Source organism: Haliotis rubra, unplaced genomic scaffold (assembly GCF_003918875.1).
Source record: "Haliotis rubra isolate DU_JTF1 unplaced genomic scaffold, ASM391887v1 Scf1726, whole genome shotgun sequence".
NCBI lineage: Eukaryota > Metazoa > Mollusca > Gastropoda > Lepetellida > Haliotidae > Haliotis > Haliotis rubra.
The window spans coordinates 40,794-68,104 of NW_025765699.1; the positions used below are offsets into that span (position 1 = coordinate 40,794).

The window sequence follows — 27,311 nt, forward strand, 5'->3', positions numbered from 1 at the left end:
GTTTCCCCAACACTCATGTTGTACAAATATAGAAGCAGGATCCTTTCCAGGCACACTTGTCAAATGTTACCACTCGTACTGTTGTTGTTTCATCAAGGCCTGTTCTTTGTGAACTTCAAAGAGTATCTATCGAGACAGAGCTTAATCAGTCATCCAGTACCCAGTCTATTTTAAACCTTATTGATATCAATGACAAAAGACTTACCACAGGGGAGTTGGATATAGGTGTTAAGCTCATTTCAGAGTATATTGATGTCTTGTCAAGTGGAGAATTAGATCTTGAGGAATCAACTGCTGTACAGCATCGTACTGAGTTAGTGGATGAAACTCATTTCAAATAGAGGCATCGACGTATTCCTCCCTCGATGTTTCAGGAGGTGAAAGATCATCTTAAACAATGGCTGGCCTGTGGAGTTATACGTAAATCTTATAGTCCTTGGCTTCCAATACAGGTCTTTGAAGAAATAGAATGGAAAACTCAGAATGTGTGTCGACTTTCGACAGTTAAACGAATCCACTATCAAAGATAGTTCGTTTGTATTGACAATACTACTTGTAAGTAAAGACAAAATGTGTCAAAAAACAAAAGAAAAATAACCTTTATAGATTTAAAATAGTTGCATAGATATGTCATAAATATCAAATAATTCAACATGTAAGTGACAAAAACAATATCTATCACTATCAGATGTTACATTGAGATACAGAGAAAACGCCGCTTTCTCTAGCAGCGGTGGCCGTTATCTCGAGGCCGATGGCCGTTTTCTCGAATTATTTTTTGGCCGTTTTTGCTGGGGTCCGTTTTCACCATAACCCGTTGCATCAGTTTTCAATTGCCATAATCATGCAATGGATCAGATTACCTTCTGTGTTATCTCTTTGAAATGATACACAATCACGTCAGTCAAACAACACTCATATGTATCAACATTTGTTTTTGCAAGAGAGTGCAGAGTGACATCACGAGTTACACATAATCCGAGCCTTGTAACATTCACAAGAAAAAAAATGGTGATTTCCAAAAATTTCCAAAATTGGAAAGATGATGTTTCCAAGGCTTGGAAATTTTTGGAAATTTAGGAAGGATTTTACCACTACTTCTTTCAATTTCTCTTTTTTCCCAAGGATCCCCAGCCCATGAGTGTATAGACTGAACTATTTCACGAATCTTTTGATCTGTTAGAGTTCTTATTGTTGATATACATAATTATGGTGTCCTATAATTGCCATCGCGTGGCGCGTAAAAAAAACTACGTCGTGGGCGACGTCGCCCACGACGTCGCATAAAAAAGACTACGTCGACCACGACGTCGTGTACGACGTCGTCCACGACGTCGTGCAGAAATACACAAGAATGATCTACGACAAAAATACAAAATCGACGTCGTCCACGACGTCGATGGCGACGTCGCCTACGACGTCGCGGGCGACGTCGTGTTTAGAAATGGTTATATTGGAAAATCGGGGAATAACCTTTTGTGATGCAGTTGTACTGCTATTGATCTCTAATCACTGATTTCATGTTCAACATTACTACTTATTTAAGTAAACTAATCGAGGGGTTAGTGCCAGAACACCTTAAGTAAACAATTCTGTCAAATTTAGTTGATGTTTGATGTTGGTAAAACGGTGTTGTTTTAAGGGATCAATACACTGGTTTTCTACAAAATGTAAAATGTCTCCACTCAGGAAACGAAATATGACTTTTGTACCAGCGGGTTGACATGTGAACCAGCAGGTTTAGTGAGTGAGTTTAGTTCACTCAGTTCATTAGTAGTGAGTTATTCAATTTCTTACATAAACTTGCAAGCTATAAGAATGTTGGAATTGACAGTTTTCATCATCATTTCCACAAATTCAGTTATGGAAAATGCACAATTGGTTTCTTCATACTTCTCGTGTGTAGCGACCAGAACTGGGATACGACCAGAACTGGGATAAACAGTCCACAATTTCGTAAAACCCTATTTACTGCAGTACTGCTCCCGGTTAACTCTAAAACTTAAGGCGATCTATGCGCGGAATATGATTTAGTTAATGTTTTTGTGAGGAGACACTGAAAATTATCAGTTACATATTTCCATATTCCTCTGCAAATATGTAGCTAACATTTAATTTTCCAATATAGGTTGGAAGCACCTTAAGAGTTTCTAATTATTTTTGTACTCGTCAGTTATTCAATCGTTTATATCGTGTGGCAATTCCCACTCAAGCAAACCTCTCATGGTGTACGACGTTTCATTTTCATTAACTGTGTTGTTTTGTAATGCAAGCATCAATTTACATCACGTAATAAATATCATATAATCGGCCACGTTAATGGAAATAGTTCAAACACCCCTTTGTGTTCTGAAATAATTCTGATTTTTGTCGTAATTTGCTATGTAACTGTGAAAAAATGTCCGTATTCAGGTGTTTGTGACCGAATTTGCTGCATTTATACATAATCCTTTACTTTAAATTGGTTGCATAGTTCAGCTGTATTGGGTACGGCTCAAAGCTGAAGCCAAACAAATCACATTTGGGACCGTTCATAATTTATGGCTGGGGGTGATGATGATTTTAGGGGGGTCACCCACTTTGTTCTGGGGAGGTAGAAGGGACATCAATTTTGTACACAAATACTAGGGGTGGTGTGTGTGTGAGAGAGAGAGAGAGAGAGAGAGAGAGAGAGAGAGAGAGAGAGAGAGAGAGAGAGAGAGAGAGAGAGACAGATAGAGAGAGACAGAGAGAGAGACAGAAAGAAAGAGAAATTCTGTAAGTGACAAATTTTAAAAACGATGCTTAAACATTATGGGAATAGTGGGGGCCGGGGTTAGCGGTCATTGATTTTGTACTTTACATGCTGCATGGGGGATGTCACTTACTTTGTAAATAAATTGTAAGAGGAGTGGGTCATTCACGTTGCACATGCTTCTCCATAAAGACCAGCTTCACAACCCATCAATTATGAACTATCCCTTAGATAAAAGTGTTGAAAACAAAATATTGTAATTATCATTCAACCTGAAAGGCAAGGGGGGTTATGTGTCGGATATATAACTTCCATCACAGAGAATGAAAGGAGGGAAGGGCGTATATCGGATATATCAATAGAAGAGGCCAAACTTTTTCCACGTCGATAAGTAATTTCTACTAAAAGCAGAGTCGAATATACAATTCTGACTATATCATGAGCATGTATTTGTTTCAGCAGTATTACAGGTGTGCGATGTTGTTGGTAAACAGTCATTGATTGTCATCATACGACATCTCAAAGAATGAAAGTCGGGAAGGGTATATATCGGATATATAACTTACACCACACAGAATGAATGTCGGGAAGGGTATATCGGATATATAACTTACACCTCACAGAATAAAAGGCGGGAAGGGTAAATCGGATATATAACTTACACCTCACAGAATGAAAGTCGGGAAGGGTATATATCGGATATATAACTTACACCTCACAGAATAAAGGCGGGAAGGGTATATATCGGATATATAATTTACACAACATGGAATGAAAGGCGGGAAGGGTAAATCGGATATAAAACTAACCCACACAGAATGAGAGACGGGAAGGGTATATCGGATATATAACTTACACCTCACAGAATAAAAGGCGGGAAGGGTATATCGGATATATAACTTACACCACACAGAATAAAAGGCGGGAACGGTATATCGGATATATAACTTACACCTCACAGAATAAAGGCGGGAAGGGTATATCGGATATATAACTTACACCTCACAGGATGAAAAGCGGGAAGGGTCTATCGGATATATACCTTACACCACAGAATGAAAAGCGGGAAGGGTCTATCGGATATATAACTTACACTTCACAGAATAAAAGGCGGGAAGGGTATATCGGATATATAACTTACACCTCACAGAATAAAGGCGGGAAGGGTATATCGGATATATAACTTACACCTCACAGAATAAAAGACGGGAAGGGTCTATCGGATATATAACTTACACCTCACAGAATAAAAGGCGGGAAGGGTATATCGGATATATAACTTACACCTCACAGAATAAAAGGCGGGAAGGGTATATCGGATATATAACTTACACCTCACAGAATAAAAGGTGGGAAGGGTATATCGGATATATAACTTACACCTCGAAGAACGAAAGGCGGGAAGGGTATATCGGATATATAACTTACACCTCACAGGATGAAAAGCGGGAAGGGTCTATCGGATATATAACTTACACCTCACAGAATAAAAGGCGGGAAGGGTATATCGGATATATAACTTACACCTCACAGGATGAAAAGCGGGAAGGGTCAGTCGGATATATACTTTACACCACACAGAATGAAAGACGGGAACGGTCTATCGGATATATAACTTACACCTCACAGAATAAAAGACGGGAAGGGTATATCGGATATATAACTTACACCTCACAGAATGAAAGACGGGAAGGGTCTATCGGATATATAACTTACACCATACAGAATTGAAGGCGGGAAGGGTATATCGGATATATAACTTACACCACACAGAATGAAAGACGGGAAGGGTCTATCGGATATAAAACTAACCCCCACAGAATGAAAGACGGGAACGGTATATCGGATAAAAAAACTAAGCCACACAGAATGAAAGACGGGAAGGGTATATCGGATATATAACTTACACCACACAGAATGAAAGACGGGAAGGGTATATCGGAGATAAAACTAACCCCCACAGAATGAAAGACGGGAGAGGTTGTACACCGGCTATGTTCTATTCATTCAGACTGAAGGTGAGGGAGGGTGTGCATAGCATGCCAATAATGGTTGTCACCCCTCCCTCCCCACCCCAACCCCCACACACACATCACACCAACACCCCACACCTCTCTCCAATTAAAAAATTGAAGGGGGGGGACAACCATTATTGGCATGAGTATATTACAAGTCAGTGTGCGAACTGGTTTCCAAATTTTGTTACCCAGTCGGGCTACCTATGCCTGAAAGTTACTAGCCCACAAAATAATTCACTAGCCCGAAATTTGAATGTAGAATCTGAGCAAAAGATTGCAAAAATAGATGAGAATAAGATAATATCGGCATGGCGTGGGTTTATTATAACTTAACAAGTCAGAGAGAGTGAAATATTTACAAAATGACCCCGTGAATTGGGTGTGGGATGGGTGGGGGCGGGGAAGAGAATGGTTTCTTTGTTGTATTGGATATGCAGCATTATGTATGCAGATGCAGGTCACATATATCTTCATAGCTGCTTAAAACATTTATCGGTGTTTGACACAACCTACCTACTGTGTGTGTGTGCGTGCGTGCGTGCGTGCGTGCGTGCATGCGTGTGTGGTTATAACTATCTTATTCACTTTTATATTTTATTTGTACCATTAAGTAATTAGTGTCTCGTAGGCCAACTGGCTGGGTGCTCTTTTTAATGTATCATACTATGTCTATACAATTTGTACCACAGCATGTGACACTTTGAGAAAATAATTTCTTCTTCTTCTGGCGAGGTGGGGTATCCTAGTGGTTAAGGCTCCGAAGACCCAAGACCCTGGTTCGCTGTGATATTGCTGGAATATTGCTAAAAGTAACATAAAACCATACTCACTCACTCACTCGCTCTTCTTCTTAAGTGCCTTAATCATAAGGGCATGCTCACACACCATTTCACTTTAGACATATATACGTGCTGGTATTTCTATGACCGAACCCATTTATAGGCGTTTTTCTACCGTCTATTACTGAACATTCCTATGGTTGATGATTTGCACTGGATATAAGTTGGTTATCTCATATATTTCCACATACCTGCTCCTGATCTGCATAACAAATATTTTATTGAAGAATACCAAGCAGTCCAAACTACTCATTATCACTATTCTTTCACAATTTATAGATTTCTATATTGCAAGAGAAACAATTAAAATCACATCCAGGACCTACACTTTTACCAAATATCTTAAGATATTCAATATCAGTAACATATGTGCCACTATGCTGCTTCATGTCATACCCAAATATATTTAGCCTTGTAGGGTATCTGACAAAAAAAAGAATCTTAAATATAGTAAGCAATAAATACACAAATGCTGGTCTGCTAATGTTTCATTAATTATTATGTGCGTTATATACCAAAACATGCCATATCTTAAAAGCTATACATTTTCACTGCATTAAGATGGAATAACATTTGTCCCACCTGTCCCTGTGCACATGGGTGATCCAATGCTTTGTACTCTTGGCCATGTGACCTCTGATACTGAATACATTTCTTGTTCTTGTTCTATTTTTATTGTTCTTTAATACATAAGTTTTGAAGAAATCAGCTTTAGAATGGTATGCATTTAAAATATTGTATTGTATAGAATGAAATGAATGTTATTTCCACAGAAAACATCCAGAATTTTGCTGAATTGTTGTGATTGAGCACACAGTACATGACATTGTTGTTCATTTTAACAATGAAATACTACTCAAAAGTGTTTTTGTTTTGGAAGCTGCATCATAGGTATGTCATACCATTAGCCACGAGGAAGTAAATGGTCATGATAGTCATGGAATATAAGAAACTTCGGACCTGTGCTGCAATCTAAGAGCTCAATACTTCAAGCATATTCCTATAACCTTTTAAGATTGTTAGATAGGTTAGGAAATGGCAAGCATTACTTTTCATAATTACCTTTCCCATCTTCAGTTATAACTGCACACTTATAACTACATGTATATTATTCATGTTTTTTCTTCAATGCTTTGTTCTTGACAAACAAGTGATAAAACCCCACATATATAATATATTTTAATTCATTTTATCAAATTTAACAACCAAAATCACTGGATTGCTTAACATGTCAGTCTATCAAACAAAACTTTTCAAGGTAAGAGCTTACTCCACAGTCCTTCTTAAATTTACTTGTCCAATAGTATACATATTAATCCAAATTCATATTTAATACCTTAATGGGTCACACTTTAACTTTTCAACATATTGTATACATGGGTTAAAATCAAGACAACATTATCTGTTTACATGCATTGCAAAAATTAAGAAATTACCTAACCATATACATTCCCATCCAAATTCATTCACAGATTTACAAATTATTTCACAAATATTATTATTTCTCCCACAAAATGTCCTATATGAGATAACCACCTTGCTCAAATAAACAGTAGGTTCTCACACCTTTCATAGAGTCAGTTCCTCCTTGGAATTCTTGTTTCAACAATCTGGTGAGCAGCAGCAGATCTGAACAGACAGCTACTCAGTAGCAATTAGGGAAGCATCTGGTGACATGTTTATGGCAAGTCTGCACAGTCAGTGCTAACTCAAGCTGGTCTCTCTTCAGTTGATTCAGCCATTAACAGACGGTTTTAACCAATTCCACTTTCACCAATTCAGTTCAAGCAAGTCTAGACACAGACAAACACTCATATCCAAAGATGATGGCAATTCATTGATTATAATCAACCTTTGATATACTAGTATAGTACATAATATCATCTGTCAAATACTGCAGTTTGTTTTCTGCAATACATATTACAATGTTTGCAGCACAAGTGAGAAATACAACCCAGATATGACACTGTATAATTGTATACCTGGACTCATTTAAAAAACAATGAAATGTGACTGTTTTTTATGGTACATCTACATAACATAGCATTCAAGTGTAAGGAAAGCATCTTCTTTATTGGGGGAGGTAACATGTAAAAGGTGTGCATGTGTTTGGTGTAACAGATATGCTTTGTTATACACCAAAAATGTACTGTGCATGGTTGGCGGTATTAACACACTAGTAGGTAACATGTAATATATTCATCTCACCTTGATGTTATCAGAGACCATATAATATATTATATGGTCTCTGATGTTATGTAGCAAAACACTCTTAAATATTTCTATTTCAAGATTATATTAACAAAGTATTAAAGTGATGTAAAAGAATTCCACACACACACACGACTTTAGCTAATTAAACTCCTATATATACATGAGACACCTAAACCAAACTGATCACCCAATGGGAACAACATTTGTGTTTGCTCTTAATTCTTGCAGTTACTGTCATGTCAAAAATGAATGTGTATTCCCAATTACCCAATCACAGCTGCTGTAAAATGCCACCAAATTAGGCTGTGAACTGTTTGCACCACTTCCTCCCTCAGATGCCAAGACCCCCCTCCCTCCTCTACCCATCCCCAGTGTCAGTGTCAGTGTCTAACTGGTAACTAGTTGAGGGTTGATGGAATTAATTAAGAGTGTAAGAACATTTGACCTCTGGGTTTATAACCAAAGGTTTCAGAATACCTTTATCAGATAGTACAATGTTTCCTTCATGAACAGTTGTCAGAGTACAGGCACTGACATAGAAATAACTTCTAAGAAGAAGAAAAAGAAGAATGGCCATCTTCACCTGAATGCTAACACAAATTGGTAAGTTAATATTTCATTTAAATTCTACCAGATTTATGACCACTGACTGAACTGTTCTGTAATATCAGCCTGCAATGATAAAAATACTGTAATTTACCATTTCTTGCAATTTTTCCAATTAATTTTTGTGATGGATTGTTCCCCACTGTTATACATTCCTTGTGAAGGACGTATTATTGGTATACTTATTATTTTAATTCTATGTATCATTGTTGTTATTTGTAATTATATATATGGATGGAATTTCAATGATATTTGTATGAGAAATTCTGTCAAGTCTATTTATCCTTGGCATTATCCAGTTGAAAAGGACAAAGGTGGGAAATGAAGATCTATTGAAGGTTTGAGATTATCTCTTACAAATGTATACATATTTTCAAAAGGATGACCCCATGTGTTTTCAAGAATTTGATAATAGTAGTAACATGGGGCTTGAAATTTAGTTTTTGACCCCCTCAACTGATTTAGGAAATTACCACACTGTATAGATATTCCAGAAGCTAAATGAATTGGAATCTTATGACCTAAACTGTGCTTGAAGTGAATTGAAACATGAAATGTTACACTTGAAATATAAAGAAAAACACATATAAATTTATCAACGAATTATGTGTTCCCAAACCTGATATGAGTGATATGGAAAATGACCTTTCAGATACATTGATGATTTATTGAGCGATTTAAAAAAAACTCTCATTGAGCAAGAAATAATCATTACAGAATTTCAAAACAGTATTAGAGAAAACTTTAGAAGTGTCAATGAAGGCATGTTATCAAGTCTTTAAAAATATATACTATATCTTGGAGAAACAACACAGAAGATGAGATACACAGAAAACTGATATGACAGAGAATGCAATAGTAGAATGAGAAAAAAATATCCAAGAACAACTCACATCAAAAGAAACTCAATTAGGAATGATACACTACACAATATTTAGAAACAATCCTGATGAAAACTAATAAGGTTCCTGGGGTGAGAACAATATCCAACGATTCATAAATTCTATGAACATATCCTAAGAAACTGAAGTACAGTCCTCGACTTTACCCACCAGTCTAATAGCCAAGTCTGGCAAAATTTGTTCTTGTCAAGTAAGAGCACACACACTTCCAGTCCATAAAGTGAGACAAAAAATGCTGAAAATAATGCCAATTTACATTTTCAGTCCAGCAAACTTGAGAGATTTTAGCACAAACTGCAAGTACAGTAACGAAAGTTAAAGGGTGCCAGAAACAGATATATCACTCATCTAGCATAACATTTAAGGAGCTATTTTCTGTGTACTGTAGACTGAATAATGTTATCCTCCTTGACATGAAAAATATTCTATGTATATGGTGAAATTGAATCTACTAAAAAGAAAATTTTGATTCAAGTACAGAAAATAGCAGCGTTCGACTTCAGAAACTATGCGAGTTCCAAGAGCATTCTTTGAGAACAAGGTAAGTACGCAAGATGAATAACAATATAGATATTGTTTACTGTTTTAGCATTATAAAGTGTCATAATGTCACAAGTTTACAGGAGTTGTTTCTACACAGTGTTCACTGTTCTTTCTCTATGAGGTGAATCTTGTCATGTATCGACAGAACCTAATACAGGGAAACTTCTGGTAAGAAAATGTAACATGTCTAGCCTGTTCCCATATCCTTGTTCCATGTGATTTCTGCATTGATGTGTAGTTATGTAACAGACTAAACCCAAGAAGTTCTCAACAGCCTAAAAGTTAAATGCACATTCATATAATCGACCTTTGGTATAGCTTACGTTAACATAACTAAATGAAACTGCCATTCCTATTTATTCTTAAAAATTTTCATGGTTTATAAGAAATGAGGTAATTAGTAAGTCAATGTTTCTTCAACCTCGCCTATGTATGTCTAGCAAAAAGTGTTCTCTCCTTACAGTGGCGACGGGAATGGGTGCGGAGAGAGTCACACAATGTTTCTCCAGAGATATCTGTATCAGGAAGTAAAGGCAGGATTTGCATCCTGTTACATACCTGTAAAGGTAACTGAATAGTTAATGATAAGATACAGTGCATGAGTGAAGATGTTAAGTTTAATGTTACACTTTTTAAGTGTCCCAAATACCAGTTTGGTAAAATAAATGTTTCATATAACTAAAAATTCTCACTCCTCTCCAATCACTCTGCTCCGCTCCCATCAACTCACTCCGCTCCACTCCACTCTCCCCTCCTCCCCACTCCACTTAAACCAGGGGCGGTGGGGTAGCCTAATGGTTAAAGCGTTGGCTCGTCACGCCGAAGACCCAGGTTCGAATCCCCACATGGGCACAATGTGTGAAGCCCATTTCTGATGTCCCCCGCCGTGATGTTGCTGGAATATTGCTAAAAGCGGCGTCAAACCAAACTCAGTCAGTAAGTCAGTCCACTTAAATCCAGTCATTCCCTCCACCTATTACACTACTCTCACTACACCCTCTTCTGTCGCTCGACTCACTCCGCTCCACCCACTCCACCTACTCCACTACTCTCACTACACCTTCCCTCGCTCGACTTACTCCGCTCCACCAACTCCACTACTCTCACTACACCCTCTTCCGTCGCTCGACTCACTCTGCTCCACCCACTCCACCCACTACACTACTCTCACTACACCCTCTTCCCTCGCTCGACTCACTCCGCTCCACCCACTCCACCCACTACACTACTCTCACTACACCCTCTTCCCTCGCTCGACTCACTCCACTCCACCCACTCCACTACTCTCACTACACCCTCTTCCCTCGCTCGACTCACTCTGCTCCACCCACTCCACCCACTACACTACTCTCACTACACCCCTCTTCCGTCGCTCGACTCACTCCGCTCCAGTAACTCCGCCTACTATGCTACTCTCACTACACCCTCTTCCGTCGCTTGACTCACTCCGGCTCCACCCACTCCACCCACTACACTACTCTCACTACACCCTCTTTCCTCGCTCGACTCACTCCGCTCCAGTCACTCCACTCACTACTTTACTCTCACTCCACCCTCTTCCCTCCTCGCCAACTCACTCCGCCCAGTCACTCCACCCACTACACTACTCTCACTACACCCTCTTCCGTCGCTCGACTCACTCCGCTCCACCCACTACGCTACTCTAACTACACCCATTTCCCTCGCTCCACTCACTCCGCTCCAGTCACTCCATCCACTACGCTACTCTCACTACACCCTCTTCCCTCGCTTGACTCACTCTGCTCCAGTCACTCCACCCACTACGCTACTCTCAGTACACGCTCTTCCCTCGCTCGACTCACTCTGCTCCAGTCACTCCACCCACTACACTACTCTCAGTACACCCTCTTCCCTCGCTCGACACACTCCGCACCAGTCACTCCACTACTTCCCTCGCTCGACTCACTCCGCTCCAGTCACTCCACTCACTACGCTACTCTCAGTACACGCTCCTCCCTCGCTCGACTATCTCCGCTCCAGTCACTCCACCCACTACACTACTCTCACTACACCCTCTTCCCTCGCTCGACTCACTCCGCTCCACCCACTCCACCCACTACACTACTCTCACTACACCCTCTTCCGTCGCTCGACTCACTCCTCACCGGATACACCCACTACACTACTCTCACTACACCCTCTTCCCTCGCTCGACTCACTCCGCTCCACCCACTCCACCCACTACACTACTCTCACTACACCCTCTTCCGTCGCTCGACTCACTCCTCACCGGATACACCCACTACACTACTCTCAGTACACGCTCTTCCCTCGCTCGACTCACTCTGCACCAGTCACTCCACCCACTACGCTACTCTCAGTACACGCTCTCCCTCGCTCCACTCACTCCGCACCAGTCACTCCACTACTTCCCTCGCTCCACTCACTCCGCACCAGTCACTCCACTACTTCCCTCGCTCCACTCACTCCGCTCCAGTCACTCCACCCACTACGCTACTCTCAGTACACGCTCTTCCCTCACTCGACTCACTCCACCCACTACGCTACTCTCACTACACCCTCTTCCCTCACTCGACTCACTCCGCTCCAGTCACTCCCCAACTATGCTACTCTCACTAGACCCTCTTCCCTCACACCACCCACTCCTCTCAAGTCAACTCCACTCAACTTCTCTCACTCACTCACTCACTCACTCATTCCCCAACCCATCCACGCACTCTCTCATTTCACTTGCACCACCCACTCCTCTCCACTCCACTCTTGTTCAATCCACTCACTTGGCAACTGCCATTCCAAGTTATTCAAAGTACTTTCCATGGTTTTTAAGTATGTTGGTGGCCATTTTCTTGAATGTTTTTGATGTAGTTAGTTAATGCAAACATGGTACATTGATTATGTCTTTCTGTTTTCTTCACAGTACAACACCACACCACACTTTGTACGAAGCAGTGAAAGAAGCATGTCATTTTCTGATTGAGAAATTCAAGAACTTGAATTACAAGCATCTCAACAATGAAAGTTCAGAAATGGAGTCCATCCCAAGTGTTTGTGACTCTATTGAGTTTTGATACAGAGGGGCAGAAGGGCAAGAAGGCTTATGTTAATATCTAACTCTGTAACTGGAAACTGTAAATGGAGGAATGACTGAAATATGACTTTTAAAGCTTTGCAGATGCCATATCTTCATTATATTTCAAAGTTACCATGTGCAGATTTACATGAAAGAAATGGAAATACACTAAGCTGAAATTCTAAATTTTTAACTATTATTATTAATCACATGCATTTGACCAGAAATGGGATAATGCCTTTAAAACCTACAGTTTATGGAATTTCAAGACGTTTTCTTGGCTGATGATAGGAAATAGCATTTCAAACCTACAAGTAAACTATTAACGTACTGGGTGTATAATACAAATGTTCAGAGATTTTTAACTATTATTATTAATCACGTGCCTTTGACCAGAAGTGGGATAATGCCTTTAAAACCTACAGTTTATGGAATTTCAAGAGGTTTTCTTGGCTGATGACAGGAAATAGCATTTCAAACCTACAAGTAAATTATTAATGTACTGGGTCAAAAATTCAAATTTTCAGAGATGTTTAACTATTATTAGTTATCATATGCATTTGACCAGAAGTGGGATAATGCCTTTAAAACCTACAGTTTATGGAATTTCCAGAAGTTGTCTGGGCTGATGATAGGAAATAGCATTTCAAACCTACAAGTAAATTATTAATGTACTGGGTCAATAATTCAAATTTTCAGAGATTTTTAACTATTATTATTAATCACATGCATTTGACCAGAAATGGGATAATGCCTTTAAAACCTACAGTTTATGGAATTTCAAGAAGCTGTCGGGGCTGATGATATAGATTAGCATTTCAAACCTCTGAGAAAATTATGAATTTACTGGGTCAATAATTCTATTTTACAGAGATTTTTAACTATTATTATTAATCACGTGCCTTTGACCAGAAGTGGGATAATGCCTTTAAAACCTACAGTTTATGGAATTTCAAGAAGCTGTCTGGGCTGATGATATAGATTAGCATTTCAAACCTCTGAGCAAATTATGAATGTACTGGGTCTATCATTCTATTTTACAGAGATTTTAAACTATTATTATTAATCACGTGCCTTTGACCAGAAGTGGGATAATGCTTTAAAACCTACAGTTTATGGAATTTCAAGAAGCTGTCGGGGCTGATGATATAGATTAGCATTTCAAGCCTCTGAGCAAATTATGAATGTACTGGGTCTATCATTCTATTTTACAGAGATTTTTAACTATTATTATTAATTACATACATTTGACCAGAAGTGGGATAATGCCTTTAAAACCTACAGTTTATGGAATTTCAAGAAGCTGTCGGGGCTGATGATATAGATTAGCATTTCAAACCTCTGAGCAAATTATGAATGTACTGGGTCTATCATTCTATTTTACAGAGATTTTTAACTATTATTATTAATTACATACATTTGACCAGAAGTGGGATAATGCCTTTAAAACCTACAGTTTATGGCATTTCAAGAAGTTTTCTTGGCTGATGATAGGAAATAGCATTTCAAACCTACAAGTAAATTATTAATGTACTGGATCAATAATTCAAATTTTCAGAGATTTTTAACTATTATTATGAATCACGTGCCTTTGACCAGAAGTGGGATAATGCCTTTAAAACCTACAGTTTATGGTATTTCAAGAAGTTTTCTTGGCTGATGATATAGATTAGCATTTCAAACCTCTGAGCAAATTATGAATGTACTGGGTCTATCATTCTATTTTACAGAGATTTTTAACTATTATTATTAATTACATACATTTGACCAGAAGTGGGATAATGCCTTTAAAACCTACAGTATATGGCATTTCACGAAGTTTTCTTGGCTGATGATAGGAAATAGCATTTCAAACCTACAAGTAAATTATTAATGTACTGGGTCAATAATACAAATTTTCAGAGATTTTAAACTATTATTATGAATCACGTGCCTTTGACCAGAAGTGGGATAATGCCTTTAAAACCTACAGTTTATGGAATTTCAAGAAGGTGTCTGGGCTGATGATATTGAATGGTATTTCAAACCTTGGAGCAAATTATGAATGTACTGGGTCTATCATTCTATTTTACAGAGATTTTTAACTATTATTATTAATTACATACATTTGACCAGAAGTGGGATAATGCCTTTAAAACCTACAGTTTATGGCATTTCAAGAAGTTTTCTTGGCTGATGATAGGAAATAGCATTTCAAACCTACAAGTAAAGTATTAATGCACTGGGTCAATAATTCAAATTTTCAGAAATATTTAACTATTATTAGTTATCATATGCATTTGACCAGAAGTGGGATAATGCCTTTCAAACCTACAGTTTATGGAATTTCAAGAAGTTGTCTGGGCTGATGATATAGATTAGCATTTCAAACCTCGGAGCAAATTATTAATGTACTGGGTCTATCATTTTATTTTACAGAGATTTTTAACTATTATTATTAATCAAGTGCCTTTGACCAGAAGTGGGATAATGCCTTTAAAACCTACAGTTTATGGCATTTCAAGAAGTTTTCTTGGCTGATGATACTGGGTCAATAGTTCAAATTTTCAGAGATTTTTAACTATTATTATTAATCACGTGCCTGTGAGCATAAGTAGGATAATGTCTTTAAAACTTACAGTTTATACAATTTCAAAATGGTATCTTGGCTGATGATATTGAATAACATTTCAAACCTGTGAGCAAATTATGAATTTACTGGGTCAATAGTTCTCATTTTCAGAGACTTTTAACTGTTATCATGAATGACATGCCCTTTGCTCAAAGTGGGATAAAGCCTTTAAAACTTACAGTTTATGGAATTTCAAGATTTCCTCTGAGCTTATGGTGGTAAATAACAATTCCAACTTGTCAGCAAATTCTGAATGAAATAATAGTATAGCATTAATAATGAAATAGTAATAATGATACTCACATGTCCTTAACCAAGAGTGGGAATATGCCTTAAAAATCTACAGTTGGATGTATTGTATGAGAAGGGTTGATTGTTAGCACACTATTAATGTATTAGTGATTTGCATGTAGTAACCTTTAGTATTTTGAGGGAAACAGTGATTGTGCAATGTTTGATTTGTGTCTAAACTGTGTGCTGTGCGTGATGCCCTTGAAGGGTGATAGTTATTTGACTCAAGCTGAATGGGTGTGAGTGTGTAAACTGTTAGGTTCATGTTATATCTATCTGGTAAAGTTATTATGGCATTCTTATTCCTTGTTGTGACAATATCTGCTTGAATTACAGTTATCGAATCTAAAGATTCCTCTTGGCTGTTGATAGTATTTAGTCATATGTGAAACTTGTGAAACAGAGTCTACATGCAACAGGTCAATATTGCCAATGTTTAGAGATTTTAAAACTATTTTATACTATTCATATGCCCTTAATTAGATAAAGGAAAACAACTTTAAAATCTGATGATAGTAGATCATATTTCAGACATGTAGAAAGCAGACTATGAAAGCAAATAGGCCATTAATTAGTACAACTTTAAGAGAGTTAACTTGATTTAATCCTGTATGCCTTTGACCAGGAGAGGGATAATGTCTCCTAAGTCTAATACTAACAGAATAATCTTACATTTAAAAATTGTGGGCTGAATCTTGAACAGGACAATATCTCTTATTTTCAGAGAATCTGTACAATATTAGTATAATACATACAGATTCAACCAGATTACAATCAATGGAATCTTCTGATTTCATTTTGGCTGCTCATAGCAAATCACACTTCATATGTAAGAGCACACTGGGCTGATCTACAGTACTAATTTTAAGAGATTTGTTCAATAGTATTACTTATATTCCCTCAACCAAATGTGTTTGAAGTGGAACAAGTTTAAAATCTATATTTTAATGGAATTTATTATTTTCTTTTGGGTTCTTATACTTCATACTTATGGGCAAAATCTAAAAGCATTGGGGCAATATTGCATGTTTTAATTTCCTTGACTACATTTATCACACAAATTCCCTAATCCAAAGCTGGCATAAATTGTTTTTGCTTGTTTGTTGTTTGTTGCTACACAATATTCTAGCTACATGATATTTGTAAATAACTGAGTTGTACCAGACAATCCAGTTATTGAGATCATAAGCAGCCACACCTGCAATCATTGAGACTTGATTCTGAACAATGACTAGGTCATTGAGCCTGACAACCATATCCACATCAGGTAGCATTGGTTTCTGGGGAAAATTACACACAAAAAAGTAAATATGAAGGCATCATTTACCTTGACAGTTTCATCTCAGTAACAATATGTCATCAAAGAAGCTTCAGCTGCTTGGCCTTCTAACACAATGAGCAGATGACCCTTTCAAGCAAATTGTGAAGGGGGGACAACTCTAACCGCTAATTAGTTCAGCAAATATAATGTTATTGATGACAATGCATGGAATAACAAGTTCAAGCTGCTATGAAGGGCTCAGTGAATTTCCCATTTATATCAAGCTGACCAGGAAGGGCATTTTCAAAGGAACATTAAAGAAATGTTTTTGGATAATTTCTACACCATCATCTTTCTTCAAAGTTATAACTATAGCCTTCTGAGATGGGGCACCAACTCTCCAACTTTTTTCATTCTGAAGTTATTATGCCTTGTATGTCTGGTGTCTGTTACAAACAGCTTCCATGTACACAATAATGATGAAAGCTATAAATGATCATTCCTGGCAAATCTTATATGCTAATAGCAGTAATATTAACACAACATTACTTGGATTTGTTATAAAAATAGGGAGCCACTAACTGCTTAGGGGGCCATGTGAACCTTTGGGGATGAGAACTTTAACTGGACCTTTCACTCAGCATTATCAGCATAGTATTATGTGTGATGGTGTGTTACTGAATACACCCTACCATTATAGATAATAGATCACCACTCTTTTTACAGTGTCATGAATGTGTACATGAACCTGTATATTTTTCGAGTATTTCATAAGAACTATTCTCTGAAAAGTATGACCAAGCAACATACCAATCTCTTATATACTCTCACAAATGGCATAACACAAAGAACTTAGAAGTATTAAATCCCCAAAACAAACTTGAATTGTTATACATACATACCCATCAAGAATGGATGTAACATCATTAAAAAAATAATTATGACATAATTTAATTTTCTTTTATTCCCCGTTCTTACTTTAAAAGAAACTATTTACTGTATTATTACATAAATCACTGTGCAAAAATGGCCATGCTTGCCCATATTTAGATACAACTTACTATATTTTTAACACATATTAGCATAATTATTAAACTATAAAATCAAAATCCAATACCATTCACACCATATATTTTCTGGTTCTATTTGTGGGCATACACATATATTGTTAAAAGGAATAATCAGCTTTATTTTAAAATATCATTTATTTAGATATTGCAAGAAAGTCATATTTCAAGTTGAGCAGTAACCATTTCTGGGAATGAATAAATCATTATGAATAAAAAATGAATGAAAAACACCTGACACCTAAATTCAGCATCCACAACCAGGAATATTAATTGGTCGCTCACTTATTTTAAGCTAGTAGAGTATTTACAGTAAAGCGCATGAAAATGAATTCTATTTCGTTTCAGTTTCACGTTTCTACATTTTTTGCACTGCTATATTTAGCTATTATGGCGGACATCGACTATGGAGCGCTGCCATTGGCATTTTTGGCAATCAGTAGTTAAAATAAGGGACACGAGTTGTGCAGCTGATTTTGATCTTAATAATTGTTTGTCGATTAAATACATAGTTGACAGTAAGACGTATAATTCTCCATATTAGTTATCCCAGTTCTGGTCGTATCCCAGTTCTGGTCGCAACACTCGTGGTGGAACATACATATATGTAAATGGTTATATGTTTATTGTGAACAAGAAGAAAAGGGGAAAATGGATCTCGTGGAGATGCTTTCAGAACGACTGCATATCAGTCTTAACAGTGAACGACATAACTTCCCAAATACCTGGAGACCACAACCACGGACCTGTACACAGCGAAGTCAAAGTGAATCTTTTCGACTGTACCAAAAATACTGACGGTCCCCGCACAAACAACAACCTCCGGGGTTGCAATTGGCATGGCCGTCTCAAGAAGGTTGTGATAAAACAACATCCCAACCTATTCGAGATGGCCAAGTTCTTGGAAGATGAACAAGGACTGAACGAGGCAAAGATGCTTCAGTACAATGCCGGCTAAAGACTGTCCCCAAAAAGAAGTACAGAGATTTGGAGGAACGACTAGATACCTTGAAGTTCAGACTTGCAAATAACCACCTGACATTGATGGAGTGCCTGGACAATGACAGACAGACACACACACACACAGACACACACACAGACATACAGACAGACACACACACAGACACAGACAGACAGACAGACAGGTTTTATTCAGTAGTTAAGGCCCAGTGGCCCAGAGTACAATTGAAGTTGCTCAATTACAACTATTGGTCACGTGACATGAAATTATGGTTTTACATGTGATTTACGGATGGACATCAAATGTTTTATGAAAATGGCAACAGATTTAATAACATCAGCATTATTAGAATTAAATACATTGAATATCGTTTGTGGGGCATCATTAGTGCATTTTAAATACTTCTTTCGGCAAGCAGAGAAAGTCTTACAGACTAATAATAAGTGACGTTCGTCTTCAGTTTTACCAGAAGAACAATAAGAACATGATAAATCTTCCAATGTATTATTATCTTTTCTAAAACGTTGTATTTTTAAGGCATGTTGAAAGATTGTAAATTTACAAAAAAGATTCTTAAAAGGGACTAAGAACACTGATATATTTTGCAGGTCCGAACATCGATTTACATTGTGAAAACTGGATGAATTGACTGATGTGTACCAATTCTGAATATATATATATATATAATCTTTTTTTCGTTGTTTAAATGTTGACAAAACATTTTTATATCACCAACATCTTGCTTAAACCAAACATAAGAAAACTCGCTTGAAAATAACATATTTCTCACATCTGAAGCCCATGAATACTTTCCACATTTATCCAGTGATAACAATATTTGATAGCTTTGATGGGGGTAGCGATAATCAGGCATTCTTATAAGTTTAATGCAGTATCTAATAACTCTCATTTGACTCTCAATATACATGTTATAGCGTCCTGTTTCGCCAAGTATGGCTTTATTGGAAGCAAATGTACCTACTGTAAGAAATCTTTTAAAATAGGATGCATGGACATTTTCAATGGCTTCGAAATAATTTGCTCCCCATATTATATGGGAAATTATGACATGATTAGATATGTTAAAAGAAATATATTAAATCACAACATTTTGAAATATGTTATAAAGGATCAAAGAAAGTATACATTTACACACACAATTTTTTTATGTGTTTCATTGTATTCTAAACAGTAAACAACACCAGCCCAAATCCGATAGCCAGTGCGTATGCATATGCCTAAATTTGTTAGTACACATGAAAGGCAAAATGGTATTATATCTACCTAAATACTTCTTTATAGAGTCGCAAAGCGTAGAATTTTAAGCAAACACGTTGCTCGAAGTGAAGCCTTCTTTTCTATATATTCTCAACAAACACACTGTGTCACAAGCGTTCGGTCCGGCTTGGCTCGTGTCGTGAAAAGCACCTAACCTCAAAGGTGTATCTTTAATTGTGCTTAAATCCATAGATTAGTATTATATCTACCTACATATCACATTGAAATGTTACAAAATGCCAAATGTAAAGGTAACTGGTCCGTTAAAGTGAAGCCCTTGTCTGCCCACCCTCAAAATAGCCGCAATCAAAAGTGTTCAGTGTGTTCGGCCTGACTTGGCCCGGGCTGTCAAAAGCAACTTAAACCTCACACATGTATCTTGAAATGTGTTTAAATCCATAGATCAGTATTATATCTACCTAAATGCCACATTGTGATGTTACAAAGAAAACTGGGTATATAAAGCGGTATTTAGATAGATATAACTACAATTCATTGGATGTAAACAGAATCTAGGATTCATCTGTGAGACTTCAAGATACATGTGTGAGGTTTAAGTTGCTTTTGACAGCCCGGGCCAAGTGGGGCCAACAGAGACTTAACACTTTTGATTGAGGCTATGTTGAAAAAGGAGAGTAAGTGAGTTTAGTTTTACGCCGCACTCAGCAATATTCCAGCTATATGGCGGCGGTCTGTAAATAATCGAGTCTGAACCAGACAATCCAGTGATCAACAGCATGAACATCGATCTGCGCATTTCGGAACGGATGACATATGTCAACCAAGTCAGCGAGCCTGACCACCCGCTCCCGTTAGTCGCCTCTTACGACAAGCATGGGTTACTGAAGGCACTTTCTAATCTGGACCTTCACGGGTGAAAATGGAGAGAGAAAAGGACTGGAAAAGTGATATATAGGTAGATATAATACTAATCTGTGAATTAAAACGCAATTCAAGATACATGTGTGAGGTTTAAGCTGCTTTTGACGGCCCGAGGTATGCCGGACCGAACAATAGTGGCGGTGATTATGTTTAGAGTGTGGGGAAGAGATCGTTTCATTTGCAGATGGGCATGCCTTACATACAATGAACAGTGATCTTGTAGGGTGGTATTTGATTGGATAAAGGTGTAAAAACATTTTCGGGTCGACAGAAATGTTTACTGGGAGTGACTGAAGCATTTTTGCGTTTTAAATCCTGTTTCGTTTAACGATTCTTCTTTTAGACGTAACCTTGGTCAGCCATGTTCAGAGGCCGATAACCACTCGATATAGTCAGACGTCGCCCGCGACGTCGCCCACGACGTCGCTCACGACGTCGCTTACGACGTCGACCATGACGTCGTTCACGACGTCGCCCACGACGTCGCTCACGACGTCGCCCGTTATTTTTGTAGCCAAAATATATTTTACAAAGCGACGTCGCGCAAGATGTCGTCTTTTTTATGCGACGTCGTGGGCGACGTCGCCCACGACGTAGTTCTTTTTTTACGCGCCACGCGATGGCAATTATAGGACACCATACATAATGTATCTTGCATGTGACATATTTATTCATGAAAACTGCAGGAATAAGCCATATTTTCATATTATCCCTTTGTGCGTGATATCAATGCACGCGTGAAGTGATACTTTTTTTAAAGTTGGGATTATGTTTAGAGTAAGTGTTTACTATTCGCCGTCCTATGCGACCAACTAGGAACCAATTCTATATATTAGTTTAACTTCACTCATCTGCATTCTTCTTGTTCTATGTGTCAAAAATTTATATTGACTGTTCTATTTACCGCTAGTATTGCGAGCATTTTCAAAAGTCAGTTTCAAGTGTATGTTTTAGTTGTTATCCACAAAAGCGCAAATATATTTATTTTTTTACCTTTCTCAATGTTCGTATGAATACAAATTCCATACACCTACGCTATATGGACTATATAACAGTGTACCAGACATACTGATTGACTGAGTGTATTACATGCCATAAAAGTGAACCCGTGCCATTGCGTAATGGATTCCCGTGAAGTAGGATTTTGTTATTACAGTATAATCTCGTTCATGTTGCGTCGGTGTTGTTATACGGGATTAAGACACTGGGTGCTATAAAATTCTGAACTTGTTTTGAAATATGATCGAATTTACTGAGTTAATTTACTGAGTTTAGCTCACTGAGATTATAATGATACTGATTCATGTGTTCACTCAACGTCTACGGGGATGATACGTTCTACGTCTCGCCAAAGTTATTGATTAATCTACTAATCTACTAATATCTAACAAAGTGCTAGAGTTTTGGGTGACCTTCGTAGGGTCAGTAATAAGTTGAAATAGGTCATACATGATTTGAAAATTATGTATCTTATTATTACTTGGGGTGTTGGCATGGCAGATTTAAGAAGATCGTTGAAAAGGCCCTCCAAATGATAGTTGAGATATATTTCACATGATATGTTTCATCTTGTGATGAGTAGTATAAACAATGGGGGTACGGGACCAGCCTATATAAGGCAAGGAATCAATAAGTATCTATTCCTAACTCATATTAATTTTTAAAAACCATAACACAACTACTTTTCATCTCCCATGTAAAAAAGTAGTCATAGTCTTACTCGAAAGACTATGTGGTACAGGACCATAAACCCATACAAAAATACTTTTTATCTGACCTGTAAAAAGTAACCATAGTCTTACTCGAAAGAGTAAGACTATGGATACTTTTACAGGGGAGATAAAAAGTAACCATAGTCTTACTCGAAAGAGTAAGACTATGGAGTATGGGGTCATCCTATATAAGGCAAGCAATCAATAAGTATCTATTAAATTTTTTCTATCACCATTAGAGTGTCACATTTAATGAAGTCAAATCGTATCAAGTCCCTCGATGTATGAAAGGTGTATGTTACGGGTAAGATTACACAATCCTATATCTATTACATCATCTTATGTTTAACATGAAGGATGTTTGTCTATTTAGAGAATTGTTTTCACATATAATATCAACACTGCTGTGTTTGTAACTTTATGATATGTTTACAGTACATGAATTGAAAAAGCAAGCACGAGACCGTGGACTTCGAGGTTATTCTCGTATGAGAAAACATGAATTACTAGATTTATTAGGTTTTAAATATCAAAAAACACCTACTGTGAAAGAACTAACAAAGCAAGCTCGTTAAGGTGGAATGCAAGGTTATTCTCGTATGAGGAAATCTGAGCTAACTGAATTACTGAAAGAACAAAAACCTATAGAATTACAATTCACACCTACTGAGCATGCTGTAGGTAAATATTTGAGAGGTTGGATGATGGAAGTTCAAAGAAACATAGATGTTGAAGACATAAAACCATTGGTATTTGACAAAGTAAACGAAGAACTTAAAGATTTAAGAGGTATTAAATTTCAACTCACGTTAAACATGACACTAGAGAAACAACAGTCGAATGAAACAACTGAATACACCAATGTTTACTTCAGAGGTAATCAAGAAGTTACAACGCAACCAGACACTATCAACTCTTCTATAGACAGATCATTAGAAAAAAATGCGAGAAACACTAGAACGTTACACTAATATGGGTTCTGGTTGGGTTGTTGACAAGATTAATATGGTCTACCTGGATATAGCAAACTATATACCGTTGAAAGGTGGATCGTACTTACCCCTTTCTGAGTATTTCAAGAAAAAACAAGCTATGGTTAACGTAAAAAACCGAGACAACAATTGTATGAGGATAGCGATAAGATCTGCTAAATTTCCAGTTGAAAAACATTCCGATAGACTTTCCAGTTATCCAGAAGATGACGGAATCAATTGGGAAGGTATAGACGAACCCACCCCCATCTCTCAGATCCAAAAAATAGAACAACAGAATCAAGACTTAGCCATAGAACGTTTTCGGACACGAAGGTAAAAACGTAATAGTACACAGGATAAGTCCTTTATTGTATAAGGATTGTCGTAAAATGATCAATATATTTATGATCCAACAAGGTGAAAAATATCACTACACATGGATAAAGAATTTCAACCGACTGTTGTACAATCAATCGAAACACAGGGAAAAGAAACACTTTTGTGAAAGGTGCCTTCACGGGTTTTCTAGGGCTGATCTGCTTGATTCACACAGGGTTGATTGCCTAGGTGTGGGGGAGACAGCCGTATGAATAGATATGCCGAGAGAAAAAACCAACATCTTGAAATTTATCAACCACAAAAATCAAATGCCAGTACCATATATTATCTACGCCGACTTCGAAGCTATCATTAAACCAATAGATACAGTAGCTCAATCCACTAATCAAAGTTTCACACAAAAAGTACAAGAGCATGAAGCGTGTGGGTTCGGGTATGTGGTCGTTCGTTGTGATGGTCAAACTAACCCTCCAGTTATTTATAGAGGACCAGACGCGGCTGAAGAATTTCTAAAGCGTTTACAACACGAAGAGAAAATGATTATTAAAAAACTATGTAACAAAACACCAATGCGTATGACCCAAGCAGACCGGGAAGCCCACAACAAAAGCACACATTGTCATGTGTGCTGTAAACCTCTGAATGGTGATTCAGTTAGAGATCACTGTCACATTACTGGTAAATACAGAGGTGCGGCTCACAATGAATGTAACTTGAAGCTAAGAATAAATCCTAAACTTATTCATATACCAGTGGTGTTTCACAATCTTCGCGGGTATGATTCACACTTGATTATGCAAGCTATTGCAAAGGTAAAAGGCAACATATCCTGTATCCCAAACAATATGGAAAGATATATATCCTTTTCGCTAAATGGGTTGAGATTCATAGATAGTGTTCAGTTTCTGTTGTCGTCTCTAGACAGCTTGGTCAAGGCTAATAACCCGAATGACTTAGCTGTAACTAATCGTTACACAGAAGAGGAAACTCGAGCTTTGCTGTTACGTAAGGGTATCTACCCATATGAATACATGGATGACTGGTCTAAGTTTAATGAGACACAGTTACCTCCTATTGACCGCTTCTATAGCAAGCTGTCTGACGCGTCTATCACACAAGACGATTACGAACACGCGAAAAAAGTATGGGAAAACTGGGTTGTCATAATCTAGGTGATTATCACGATTTGTATTTGAAAACAGATGTGTTATTGCTGGCTGATGTTTTCGAGATATTGAGAAAAACGTGTTCGAAGCAATACGGGTTGGACCCGGCATGGTATTATTCAAGTCCTGGGCTCTCGTGGGATGCCCTACTGAAGAAAACCGGTGTTAAATTAGGATTATTCGCCGATTACGATATGCATCTGTTTATAGAGAAAGGGTTACGCGGTGGTATTTCTATGGTATCAAAACGTTATGCCAAAGCTAACAACGAGTATGTGAAAGGCTACAACCCTAAACTATCTACTATACCTCGATGCCAACAACCTGTACGGCTGGGCCATGAGCCAGTATCTACCTACCTGTGGTTTCGAGTGGACATCTGAGATCGATGATGTTATGAGCATCGCATCGGATTCTAACAAGGGTTATATACTCGAAGTGGATTTAGAATATCCGGAGGATTTACACACCTCACACAACAGTTATCCCCTGGCTCCAGAGCGTTTGAAGGTGAATATGGAATGGATGTCTGACTACCAACGAAATTTGCTGGGTCCTACAGGACGGGTGGTAAACGTTGAAAAACCAAGTACATCATTCACTATCGCAATTTACAACTATATCTGTCGCTGGGTATGAAGCTGACTAAAATACATAGGGTACTAAAATTCAATCAAAGTAAGTGCATGGAACCGTACATCAGAATGAACACGGATTTACGTAAGATAGCCACAAGCGACTTCGAGAAAAACCTGTACAAACTCATGAACAACTCTGTATTTGGTAAAACGATGGAGAATTTACGAAAACGCGTTAACGTGAAGCTAGTCCGGTCGAGTGAGGAAAACAAACTCAGGAAATTGATATCCAGCCCGGCGTACAATAGAAGTATTATATTCGATGATGACTTGGCAGCGATACATATGAAAAAGAGCCACATTATACTTAATCGACCGGTTTATGTTGGTATGAGCATTCTAGACCTATCAAAACATCTCATGTATGACTTCTACTATAACGAGCTCAAGAAACAATACAGTGAAGGGTGTGAGGTGTTGTACACGGATATGGATTCATTACTCATGGAAATTCAAACCGAGGACGTGTACGAGGATATTAAAAACAATATACACCTATACGATACCAGCGATTACCCAAAAGACCACCCTATGCATAGCCAAGTCAACAAAAAAGGTGTTAGGTAAGATGAAGGATGAATGTGCTGGCACACCAATCACCGAATACGTTGGATTGAGACCTAAGATGTATTCTATTAAAAAAGCAGATGATGCTGAAATAAGAAAGGCTAAAGGTGTGAAAAAGAACGTGGTGAAACGACATATTAAACATACTCTCTACAAACAGACCCTGTTCGAGAAGAAAACGTTCAAACACCAGATGAACATACTTCGTAGTGACTGGCACAAGATATACGGGATGACTATAAATAAAACATCTCTATCACCAATGGATACAAAACGATGGATAGCTTCAGATGGTGTCAAAACCTTTGCTTACGGTCATAAAAAAATTTAAATTTATATATATAATGGAGAAAATTTACTACAGCCCGCGAGGATATTGGAAAGGGGGTAGACGCTATTACAAAATTATCTAAAGCCGCACGTGTTTCGGAAGAAAAAGCCAAAGCCTGGTTACAAAAACAAGCTATATGGCAAATATACTTACCAGCACCAAAATATATACCGAGGAGAAAATTCGGTATACATACACCAAATCAAGTTCACCAGGCCGACCTGTTGTTTCTTCCACACGACAGGGTTAGAGGTAAAACCTATAAGTACGCCCTGGCAGTTGTAGACGTAGCCAGCCGCTACAAGGAAGCTGAACCATTAACCAC

General features: G+C 37.8%; 1 long non-coding RNA gene across 1 annotated transcript; it reads right to left on the reverse strand.

The window, feature by feature from the left end:
* Positions 1-27,311, reverse strand: LOC124272764. The gene is made up of 4 exons (XR_006897420.1): positions 27,136-27,311; positions 12,449-12,453; positions 6,136-6,142; positions 1-12 (listed from the first exon to the last, which is right to left on the reverse strand). It is a non-coding gene; the product is annotated as an uncharacterized LOC124272764 (long non-coding RNA).